Raw genomic sequence first — 11,148 nt, 5'->3', positions numbered from 1 at the left:
ATTCCCCACCACCCCATTTAACATTGTTCCCAGGATTCATCTGCAGTTTTTTCGTGTGTGTGACTTTTCTTCTTTTCACATTTCTGCCTACTGAATGTCGTTCTTGGTTCTTATGTTCTAGAATAAATCCATGGTTCAGAATTAATTCTCTAAACTAATTTTCTTCATTGCTTGTGAAAGTGGGTATAATGTTACTTAATATTATTGACAATGTTATTGTGTCCGGTTAACTTCTGGGAAATTAGGCTCTGAGAAGAAGGGTTTTAGGCAATGTATTTATTAAGCATTTGTAACCAGCATTTAACTAAGGAAAGGAAAGTAAGCATAAGTGGACAAAGGGAGAAGCTGAACTGCAGAGACCTAGAAATGGCCTCAGACTACCCAGTGGTGCGGCATTTGGAGCTAGAATCATTCTTCAGCGACGTCCTGAGTTAGCTGGAAACCTACACCTTTATTTCTGCATTGATGTCTTTGATTAAAGATTGCCTCTTTCTGCAGGCAAGGTAACCTCTAAAGAGCTTGCTATCTGTAAGCTGTAACCATCAACATCCTCAATGGCTGCAGCAGGTCCTTTGTTGAAAAGGGATTTGGTGGCATATTGCAGTGCCTGCTACAAATGTCTTCTGTCATGGGCTCATCTTGTGGTTTGTTTTCTCTTTTTCTTTCTGTTTTTCTCTCTTCTGGTGTTACAGATTGAATCTTCACATCTATCCAAAATGTATATGTTGAAATTTTAATCCCAGGAAGTAAATCACCAGATTTGCTGATATATCAGGGTCCACCAGACACTGCAGAAAGAATGAAAACATTACCTCGAAATACAGAAAGAAACTTGTGTCTCAAGAAGAAATTGAATTTGTCCACTGTGAAGACCCAGAATAATCACTGTGGCTGCTGTTTGTAATCAGACAAAAGAATTACCTTTACAATAAAGGACTTCCAAAATGAAAAAAAAAAATAGATGGGTTTTAGAGCAGTTTTAGGTTTAAAGAAAAATCAAGCAGAAAGTATGTAGAGTTTCCATAGTTCCCCCTCCTGCTAATTTCCTCTGGTATTAACATCTTGGATTGGTATGGTACATTTATTACAACAGATGAACCAGTGTAGGAGTGTCACATTATTTCTAACTAATGTCCATACTTTACATGATGGTTCAGCCTGTGTTGTACAGTTCTGTGGGTTTTGAAAAATGCATAATGTCATGTATCTACCAGTATCATACAGGATAGTTCACTGCCCTGAAAATTTCCCTATGCTCCACCTGTTCTTCCCTTCCCCTTTCCTCCTCTCAGCCCCAGGGCACCACTAAACTTTTCACTGTATCTGTAGTTTTGCCTTTTCCAAAATGTCATATACTTGGAATCATACAGTATGTAGACATTTCAGATTGACTTCTTGCACTTAGCAATATGCATTTATGCATGTCTTTTTTGTGGCTTGAGAACCCATTTCTTTTTTCTTTTCCTTTTTTGAGACAGAGTCTCACTCTGTCTCCAGGCTGAAGTGCAATGGCGCAATCTCAGCTCACTGAAACCTTCACCTCCTGGGTTCAAGCGATTCTCCTGCCTCAGCCTCCCAAGTAACTAGGCCTACAGGTGTGTGCCACCACACCCAGCTCATTCCTTTTTATCACTGAATAATATTCTCTTGTATATGTACTACAGTTATGTATTCATTTATTTATTGTAGGATGTCTTGGTTGCTTCCAATTCTTGGCAATTATAAATGAAGTTGTTATAAACATTTGTTAGCAGGTTTTGCGTGGACGTAAGCTATAAATAGATCTTCTAAAAAGGACACATTTTATTAGATCAGGAGAGTTCCCTTTTACTCCTAGTCTACTGGGATTTTTTCATCATGAGTGGATATTGGACTCTGTCAACTATTTTTTCTGCACTATTGAGATAATCATCTAGCTTTTATCCTTTATTCTGTGAATGTGGCATGTGGTGAAGTACATTGATTTATTCTGTAAAACATGCTTATAACAGCCATTGATTGAATTTTGAATGTTAACTTTCCATTCCTGAAGTAAATCACAATTGGCTGTATTGTATTATCTTTTTAATATATTGCTGAATGTGCTTTGTTACATTGCTTTTGCTTTGTCACGTTGCTTTTAACCCCCAATGTGATCTTATTGGAAAGTGGGGCTTTTGGAATGTGATTAGGTCATGAAAGTGCCTTCGTGAATAGGATTAACACTGTCATAAAGGGAAATCCAAAGCGATTCTTCTTTTCTGCCACGTGAGGACATATTGAGAAGACAACTGTCTATAAACCAGTGGGCCTTCTGTAAACACTGAGTCAGTCAGCTGGTACTTTGATCTAGGACTTCACCTCTAGATCTGTAAAAAATAAATTTTCTTTTCTTTTTTTTTTTTGAGACAGAGTCTCACTCTGTCGTCTGGGTTGGAGTGCAGTGGCACGATCTCAGCTTAATGCAACCTCCGCCTCCTGGGTTCAAGTGATTTTTCTACCTCAGCCCTCTGGTGGCTGGGACTACAACTGTATACCACCACATTCAGCTAATTGTATTTTTAGTAGAAATGGGGTTTCACCATATTAGCCCGGCTGATCTTGAACTCCTGACCTCATGATCTGCCCACCTTGGCCTCCCAAACTGCTGGGATTACAGTCATGAGCCACCATGCCTGGCCAAAAAATAAATTTCTATTCCTTATAAGCCACCTAGTGTGTGGCAGTTTGTTACAGCAGCCCAAACAGACAAGGACACTTAATACCTTTTATTTTTACTTTGCTGTTTTCCTTTAACCATTATTGTCTTACTTCCAACAGTTTTGTGTCTGTTAAGTTTGCTGTTTATGTATTGAATGTGTTCATTTTGGGTTAGGAAGAAGACACAGGGCATTCTTCACGGCTTACATACTACATCCTTTATTCTGAATATTATACGATCATACAACAGAAGGAACTTATGGCCAACAGCACATTTAGTGTGGTTTATAGTCCTCCAACAAGTATTTGGTTTAAAAGATTCTTGTGCTTAATCAATTGGATTTTCTTTTGTGGTCTCATTACATTTTGAATTTTTTTCCGTATTTCCTTTTGTTTATGTCCTTTTATCATCATATCCTCCTGCATTTCTCCTTCCAAAGACAGCCATTTTAGTGTGCATACTGGTATATTTTTGTGTTGTGTGTGTGTGTGTGTGTTGTTTCAATTATACATTGTTTTTCTGTGCACTACACTTACTATCTCAGATAACCAAGTGTAGCATGGGATCTTCTGCTAATATCGCCATGCTTCCCCTGACCCCAACACTAGCACTGAATCACACAAAATGGGAATCGGACATGCAATTTTATGCCATTAATGTATCTTTACTTTCAGCTATTTTTTGACATTCCCTTGATATCTTCCCAGTTCAATCTGTGATTCCCTAACTTTCAAAATGCAGCAGTCTTCAGTCTCTTCCTAGGTCTAGTTCCTGCCCATGGTTTCCTCCAGTCATTTCTATTATGTAAGTTATAGCAGGTTAAATCATCTAGTTTCACAGCTCCAAGTATGCTTGCAAACCTTTAATAATTTTTATTAGCTATCTTATTTTTTTAAAAAAATCTGGTTTCCATCAAAATTTTCCAAAAATGTGAACTTCTAAAATATTTTAGTTTAGGCTGGGCACAGTGGCTCACGCCTATAAATTCTAGCCCTTTGCTGGCTGAGGCAGGCAGATCACGAGGTCAAGAGTTTGAGACCAGCCTAGCCAATATGGTGAAACCCGTCTCTACTAAAAATACAACAAAAATTAGTCAGGCATGGTAGCTGGCACCTATAATCATCCCAGCTACCCAGGAGGCTGAGGAAGGAGAATTGCTTGAACCTGGGAAGCAGAGGTTGCAGTGAGCTGAGATGGTGCCACTACACTCCAGCCCAGGTGACAGAGCGAGACTTTGGACATTATTAATCTCTGATTATTACTGGAAATTACTATTTATCCCGTTTGGGCTGGTGAGTAGTCATGTGGCTATACTTAGTTTCAAAAGTGAAGGGAAATGAAGAGAAATAGCATCTTTAATCCTGCGTAAGCATATATCCAGCTAAAAACAAAATTTGTGTCACTGAGGAGGAAAGATAGATTGGAGACTTTGGCGAGAAACTATCAACCTCTTCAACAATTACTATAAATATAAAGTTTTTTTTTTTTTTTTTGAGTTGGAGTTTTGCTCTTGTTACCAAGGCTGGAGTGCAATGGCGCGATCTCGGCTCACCGCAACCTCCGCCCCCTGGGTTCAGGCAATTCTCCTGCCTCAGCCTCCTGAGTAGCTGGGATTACAGGCACGCGCCACTGTGCCCAGCTAATTTTTTGTAATTTTTAGTAGAGACGGGGTTTCACCATGTTGACCAGGATGGTCTCGATCTGTTGACCTTGTGATCCACCCGCCTCGGCCTACCAAAGTGCTGGGATTACAGGCTTGAGCCACCGTGCCCGGCCATAAATATAAAGTTTTGAATGAAATTACTATTGTGTTGATTGGTCCCAATTTTCCAGCCACCCTTTATTCATGCCTTTGGTAGTTTCTTTCCAGTGTCTCTAGACTGGACAAGGTGAGTTGTTTGGCTGATGGATTCTTTATAAACTTGCCACTAGCAGAGATTTTTAAAGTACTTGCAGCTGGGTGCGGTGGCTCTCACCTGTAATCCCAGCATTTTGGGAGGCCAAGGTGGGTGGATTACCTGAGGTCAGGAGTTCGACACCAGCCTGACCAACATAGAGAAACCCCGTCTCTACTAAAAATACAGAATTATGGCGCATGCCTGTAATCCCAGCTATTCAGGAGGCTGAGGTAGGAGAATCACTTGAACCTGGGAGGCAGAGGTTGCAGTGAGCCAAGATAGCACCATTGCACTCCAGCCTAGACCAAAAGAGCAAAACTCCAACTCAAACAACAACAACAACAAAAAAAAAAACTTGTGTGTTGCCACTTTCTCTTTTGAACCCATGTAATACCATGGAACAAGCCCAGACCAGTCTCCTGGAAAAAGAGAAAGCATGCATTCCCAGCCTCGTCATCCCAATTGAGGACATCCTAGAAGAGGTAACCCTTATACAATTGACATAGATAAATGAGCAGGCTCAGCTGAGATCAGCCACAGCTGTCCCTGATGGGCAGAGCAATCCAGCTGACTTATAGACTTAGAAGAAATTATAAATAGCTGTCTTAAGCCAGTAAGTTTCAGGGTAGTTTGTTACATCGCACAACAAATTGTAGCTAACTGATGTAAAACAGCTGTCTATGTTCATTCTCTTTGCCAAACAAATTAGCTGAGGCATGGCTAAGAATCACAATAAGTGCCTACTTGGGATATGTTTGAAAAACTAAGAAATAGCAAGAGCTGGAGCAATGTAGACTGTCGACTATCCTCTCCTTTATTTCCTAGTTCCATTCAATACTCCTGTGTACTTGTCACTTACAGCTGTAAGGTAAGCCCACTTCTAGAGAAGATCTACAAACTTATGCCTCACTTTACAATGTTTGTTTGAACTTTATGTAGGCCTATTTAGTTCTCCAGCAATCCCTCTCTCAGGTAGAACAAATTGATTAATCCAATAAAATACTCTCTTGTCATATGCAGTGCTCATGTCTGTAATTCCAACACTTGGGAGGCCAAGGTAGGAGAATCTCTAGAAGCCAGGAGTTCAAGACCAGCCTGGTCAAGATAGCAAGACCCTATCTCTTAAAAAAAAAAAAAAAAAAAAAAAAAAAAAAAAAACTCTCTTTGGTGTAACGTTTTCAAACTGAAGATTTATCTACATATAATTATGCAGTGCAAAATTTGGACAGATTTTTCAGGCTACAATATATTTCAGAATTAGATCATTAATCTATATGAATCTTAATACACTGCATTATTTTAAAGTGTTTACATTTGCAAAGTATTCACAGGGAATTATGAAGAATACTTGAATTTGAGAAATATTGCCCAAAGAAATGTTAATTTGTACTGATATTTCCATTATGGAATGACCAAAATTGAAGGATGAGATACTTTGTTGCACTTTAACTCATTTTAGAAAGACAGATGTCTACTTAATACACACACACAAAATACATGGATATACATCTGCAAGTTTATTCTTTTCTTAAATAAGTTTGCAAAGACATTTTTATTTTATTTTTGAGGCAAAGTCTCACTCTGTCACTCAGGCTGGAGAGCAGTGGTGCAATCTCGGCTCACTGTAATCTCCATCTCCCAGATTCAAGCGATTCTTGTGTCTCAGCCTCCTGAGTAGCTGGGACTACAGGCACGTGCCACCATGACTGGCTAATTTTTATATTTTTTGTAGAGACAGAGTTTTACCATGTTGCCTAGCCTGATCTCAAACATCTGACCTGAAGTGATATGCCTGCTGCAGCCTCCCAAAGTGCTGGAATTACAGGCACGAGTCACCACACCCAGCCAAGTCTTTATTCTTTTGAATAAAGACAATTCATTAGCATGATTTTTTTTTTTACCTTGACAGCTGGATGACATCAGAATAATTTTAGTTGCAAGTAGATCCCTTCAACAGTATCTTCAACAAATAAGGGTTTCCTTTTTTTCTTTTTCTTTTTTAAATAACAGGGAGTCTGAAGATAGCTAGGTGCTGGCATCAGGTCAACAGCTGAACTGTGTCAGAGTGACTCTCAGATTTTCTTAATCCTTTACTCGTGGTTAGTGGCTACAGATTTGGGTATCACACTCCTGGATTTTAAAATGGAAAAAAGAACAGCTCCAGTGTATTACCTAAACAAACATTTTCCAAGAAGCTTATGTTTTATTTGTCCAGAGTGTTAAAAGTTATATCTGGATGAAAGGAAGGCTGGGGGATATCATACAATCCTAGTGTGTTGCAAAAGTTGAAGTACATAAGGGAAATGAAGTGCTTAGCCGACTGTCTAATGCATAGTAAGCCTGACAAATGAAGTATTACAAAACCCGAAACAAACAAAACTACATTCAGTGTTTTCAATTTTATAATAGCATCATCTTTCATTGTACTATGTCAAAATTAAATAAGAAAATTTCAGAGGGAAATGTATCCAGTTCCTACTGTGTCAGGCATTAATCTTGGATTTGGGGACAAGTGAGAATAATGCAGACATCGTGTCTCTATTCATACAAATCACTTTTAGCAAGGGAAACCTAATAAGCAAACAAATGTCTTCAAGGACTGGTAACAGTAGAAACTCTAAGTAGGTTAAGGGGCAGAAAGTGATTTGTGATTGCCAGAGGGAATGAGAGGCATTGTTTCAGCAAAGATAGTAAAGGAAGATCTTTCTGAGGCAAGGAGAAACCAGATTGATAAGAAGTAGAGCATTTCAAACAAAAAGCTTAACTAGGGAAAAGGCCTTGAGCAGATGAAATGTTTTGTGTATTGGAACACATTTCTGCCAGTGTGGCTGAAAATCAGTGCATAGAATGAAGAGCAAAGAAAGATTAGATGAGCCAGTAAAATAGGACCCTGTTTATTTTAGGGCATTATATTTGAATATAGTATAATGGAATACCATTATATTTTAATCAGTACTGTTTGTGATTTGATAATTGCTTTCTAAAGATGCCATGGCTCCAATGTGGATGATAGAATAAAAGGCTGCAATATGGCAGGGAGACCAATAGGAAGCATCCATGTTGTTCTTGTGCTTAATCAATTGGACTTTCTTTTGTGATCTCACTATAATTTGAATTTTTTTTTCATATTTTATTCTTTATTTTTTAACATCTTTAACTCATCTATTTCTCTCATTTATACATGCAATGAATTGAGACATCCAGGATAATGTACCTTCAAAATATATCCTGAATCTGATCAGTGTATTTCCACTGCTACGCTAATATTTATATTTTTCACCTAGAACAACATAGATGCTTCCTATTGGTCTTCAATTTATTTATTATGTTTCCCTTGCTGGAAGTGATTTCTATAAATAGACAAACCATGTCTGGTTATTCTCACTTTTCCTCAAATCCAAGAACTCAATAAATCTCTCTCTGAAATTGTCTGATTTAATTTTGGCATAATACAATGAAAGATGATGCTATTAAACAATTGCAAATACTGAATAAAGTTGTTTTGTTTGTTTCAGATTTTGTCTTCATGTGGGTATATTTGAAGTATCTTTAATTTTGAGCTTTTATTGTGATGGCCGTGAATAAAATAAATGTCTGATTAGTTTCCTCTGTAGTTCATATTTTCTTCTCTGTAGTTTATTGTAATTAGCTACACTTTTCACTTTCTTATGAATAGAAAGGAAAAATTATGAGACTCTAAAATATAATATCTTCAAAGAGACCTACTTTATATCTTTTGCCTTTAAATCAACGTTTTAACAAATTGATACTTCGACATGTAGCTTGAGAAATCTCAGGTTTGTTTTTAAAAGTTCACTGCATGTTTTAGCCCCCAAGGATGAAGTATCAGAAACAGAGTTAAAATAACGCGTTTCTCAATTTAAAAATCTTTACCAAAGAATAAATAATTCCTTAATTCCTTGCTCTGTTTTGTCGTAGTTGAGTGTGTCACCATAATACAGAACCCAGTGGTGACATAATTTTTCTTTTGTAGCCTCTCGACTGGCTGAAAAGTAGCCAAATGAGTATCTGGCATAGGACTTCTGCTCTTGCTTGGGAAGCCGGGTACCAGCAGTTGAGCAGCTTGTTTAACTCCCCTGCACTCCTGCTTCAAGTGCTCTGTGCAGGGTTACACTTCAGCTCCAAGTACTACTTAATCACCTAAAAGAAAAAACCTCTTTTGCCCAGAAAGACTCCATTTGTCAGTATACCCATAATACCATCATTTCTGGTAAACAGGACCAATTGGAAAAGTTCAAGAACTTGCATAATTTCTCTGGCAGCAGCTACCCTCTGTGTCTACGTAGAACTTACTACTGGTGCTACCCAGAAAGGGGTAGAATGCCAGAGTCTTAACAGTGTGATGTGGTCTGGCCAATTCATGAAATAAAGCCTTTTCAAATTTTATAGAAATGTGTTATTTCAAAGCACCTTCACGCTGTTATATTACTTTCACGATGACCCTGTAGGATACATGTAAAGCAGACAATATCATTCTAACTTTACAGATAGAGAGACTAGCACAGAGTTCCTATCTCAATTTCCATATTGCTCCTAATGTCACCGGTATTTTCCCAAGCAGAGGACTTAGTGTTCTCTTGGAAGTTCATCTATTTATTACTTTTCAGAAGAATCTACTGAGTTCTCACTAGAATTTCTTTATAGTCCATTTCTGGCACAAGCATTCTAGACCACAAATTCTTTCCACATGCCTATATATTACTTCCATAAATTTCCAGATGTTCTCCCTAGCTGTGTTATCTTTTCCTTTTAAGCTGTGTTCAGAAGATAGACAGTTACAAGAGATGGGTCAAATGCAAAGAATGATCCAGAGAAAGAGAATGCCAGCTTGGTGTATTCCTGTTCAGTGTCACTGGAGATTAGAAGATAAGGAGTTGTATGAGATGAGGCTAAAGATGAAAGCAGGGGTCATATAGCCATTTCTATTCTATGCCAAGGAAGATTTATCCTGAAGGCATGAACTTTATTCCGAAAGCACGGGCATTTTAAGAGCTCTACATATGAAAATGTTGTAATCAAATATGGATCCTCAAAAAGCACACTCAGAAAACATAACAGTATACAGGGAAACCAGTACAGTACAAAGAATAGGAGATAATTTGAAAGTCTGTGTCAGTACTCTAATCAAGTCATCATGGTATTCTGCATTACAGTACTGCAATGGGGTGGATAAACGTGAGTTGCTTCCTGTTTAAAAGCATACAGCAAGTAGTTAAAATACATAGCTAACAATTGGGAGTAGAAGTGACTATTGAATAAATCAAGAATAATTCACTAACTGTGACTTGAGAACTAGTTTATGATGACATTCTTTCCTGAATTGGTAACACAGGAGGTAAGTTTCAATCTGGAAATGATAGGCTTGAGGTGGATACATCTAAATGGGCAAATGTCTCATGGTCAGTTATTTGTACACGACAGAGGTCAGGAAACATATACACTTAAGCGTCGTCAGTATAAATGGAGCAGCTGCTGAATGAATACACAGATGCTTGAATGGAGCCTGTCTAGGCAGGATGCTGAAAAGGGTACTGTTTATGTCATTTGCCTTTTCTAGTTTGAGCACCAGGTTGGGATAAAATATATCAAGTAGGTTCTCTATTTGGAACAGGTATATTTAATTTTTGTAAAATGCCAAAAAGGTCATATAAAATCTAAAAAAAACTAATATGCACAGTCAAGTACTTACTATCAACAAGGCATTATTTTTTAAATCATTTGCTTTTTATGTCATTAATCTACCCTGAAACTCAATAGTAGTCCCACTTTACAGCAGCTCAAATACATAAAATAAAGGACCCTCATAAGCTTAGAAATCCAAAGATGGAATCAAATTACATATAAAGTTTCCTGAGACTGTGTGATTAATTTACGTTTATTAATGATTACCATATATCTAGTATCACACTAGATATTGGGAGCCAAAGTTCATATTTTAATTATTTTATGTTAAGCTAGCTACAACGGATGCCCCAAATGGTAATATTAAGTATAAATATAGACACATATATAAGCAGATACCCAAAGTAAGCTACAACTCATAGACACCTAACCTTAGTGTATCCACCTAACCTCAGTGTATCCACCTAACCTCAGTGTATCCTCAGTCCCTCTGTACTGAGACCACACAGCAAGGAGCACCATCTTCTTGCTCCCACTGCTGCCGAATCTCCATCCAGTGAATTCCTTACATGGTGGTCTATGGAAAGTTAACTTTCTTAAGAGTGAGCAAGGTTAACAAAGACCTTGTTGCTTTCATGCTTTATTTCCTGTTTGAAGAAGTCTTCAGACTAACATTTCTGATTTCCTGTCTATATCCTATTTTTAAGGTAATACTATTTGGATGGTCTTTTCAAAGTTTAAGTGCTGCGTTCCCATGCTCTTTGCTCATAGAGATTGTTTATTGGGCTCCCTGGTTCTAATTCTAATTCTCATTGATAAGTGAGGGCATGATAACCTGAAGTAACTGGGATATTCTTTAAGTATCTGCTTATTTTGGATGTATCTAGATTTTTGTACCCTGACTCCACACTTTATTCTAGGAATTAT

The 11,148-nt window shown here is 37.8% G+C and overlaps 1 long non-coding RNA gene across 2 annotated transcripts in view; it reads right to left on the bottom strand.

Moving 5' to 3' along the window:
* Window positions 1-226: 226 nt before the first annotated feature.
* Window positions 227-11,148, bottom strand: part of LOC144579768 (uncharacterized) — a 656,332-nt gene continuing 645,410 nt past the window's right edge. For both annotated transcript variants that reach the window (XR_013528135.1, XR_013528134.1), the window contains one exon: window positions 227-788. This is a non-coding gene — a long non-coding RNA (uncharacterized LOC144579768). The remainder of the gene's footprint in view (window positions 789-11,148) is intronic.

This window comes from Callithrix jacchus, chromosome 16, assembly GCF_049354715.1.
Source record: "Callithrix jacchus isolate 240 chromosome 16, calJac240_pri, whole genome shotgun sequence".
NCBI classification, from domain to species: domain Eukaryota; kingdom Metazoa; phylum Chordata; class Mammalia; order Primates; family Cebidae; genus Callithrix; species Callithrix jacchus.
Note: the sequence above shows the minus strand (reverse complement) of the source record. Positions and strands in the feature narration are given on the sequence as shown.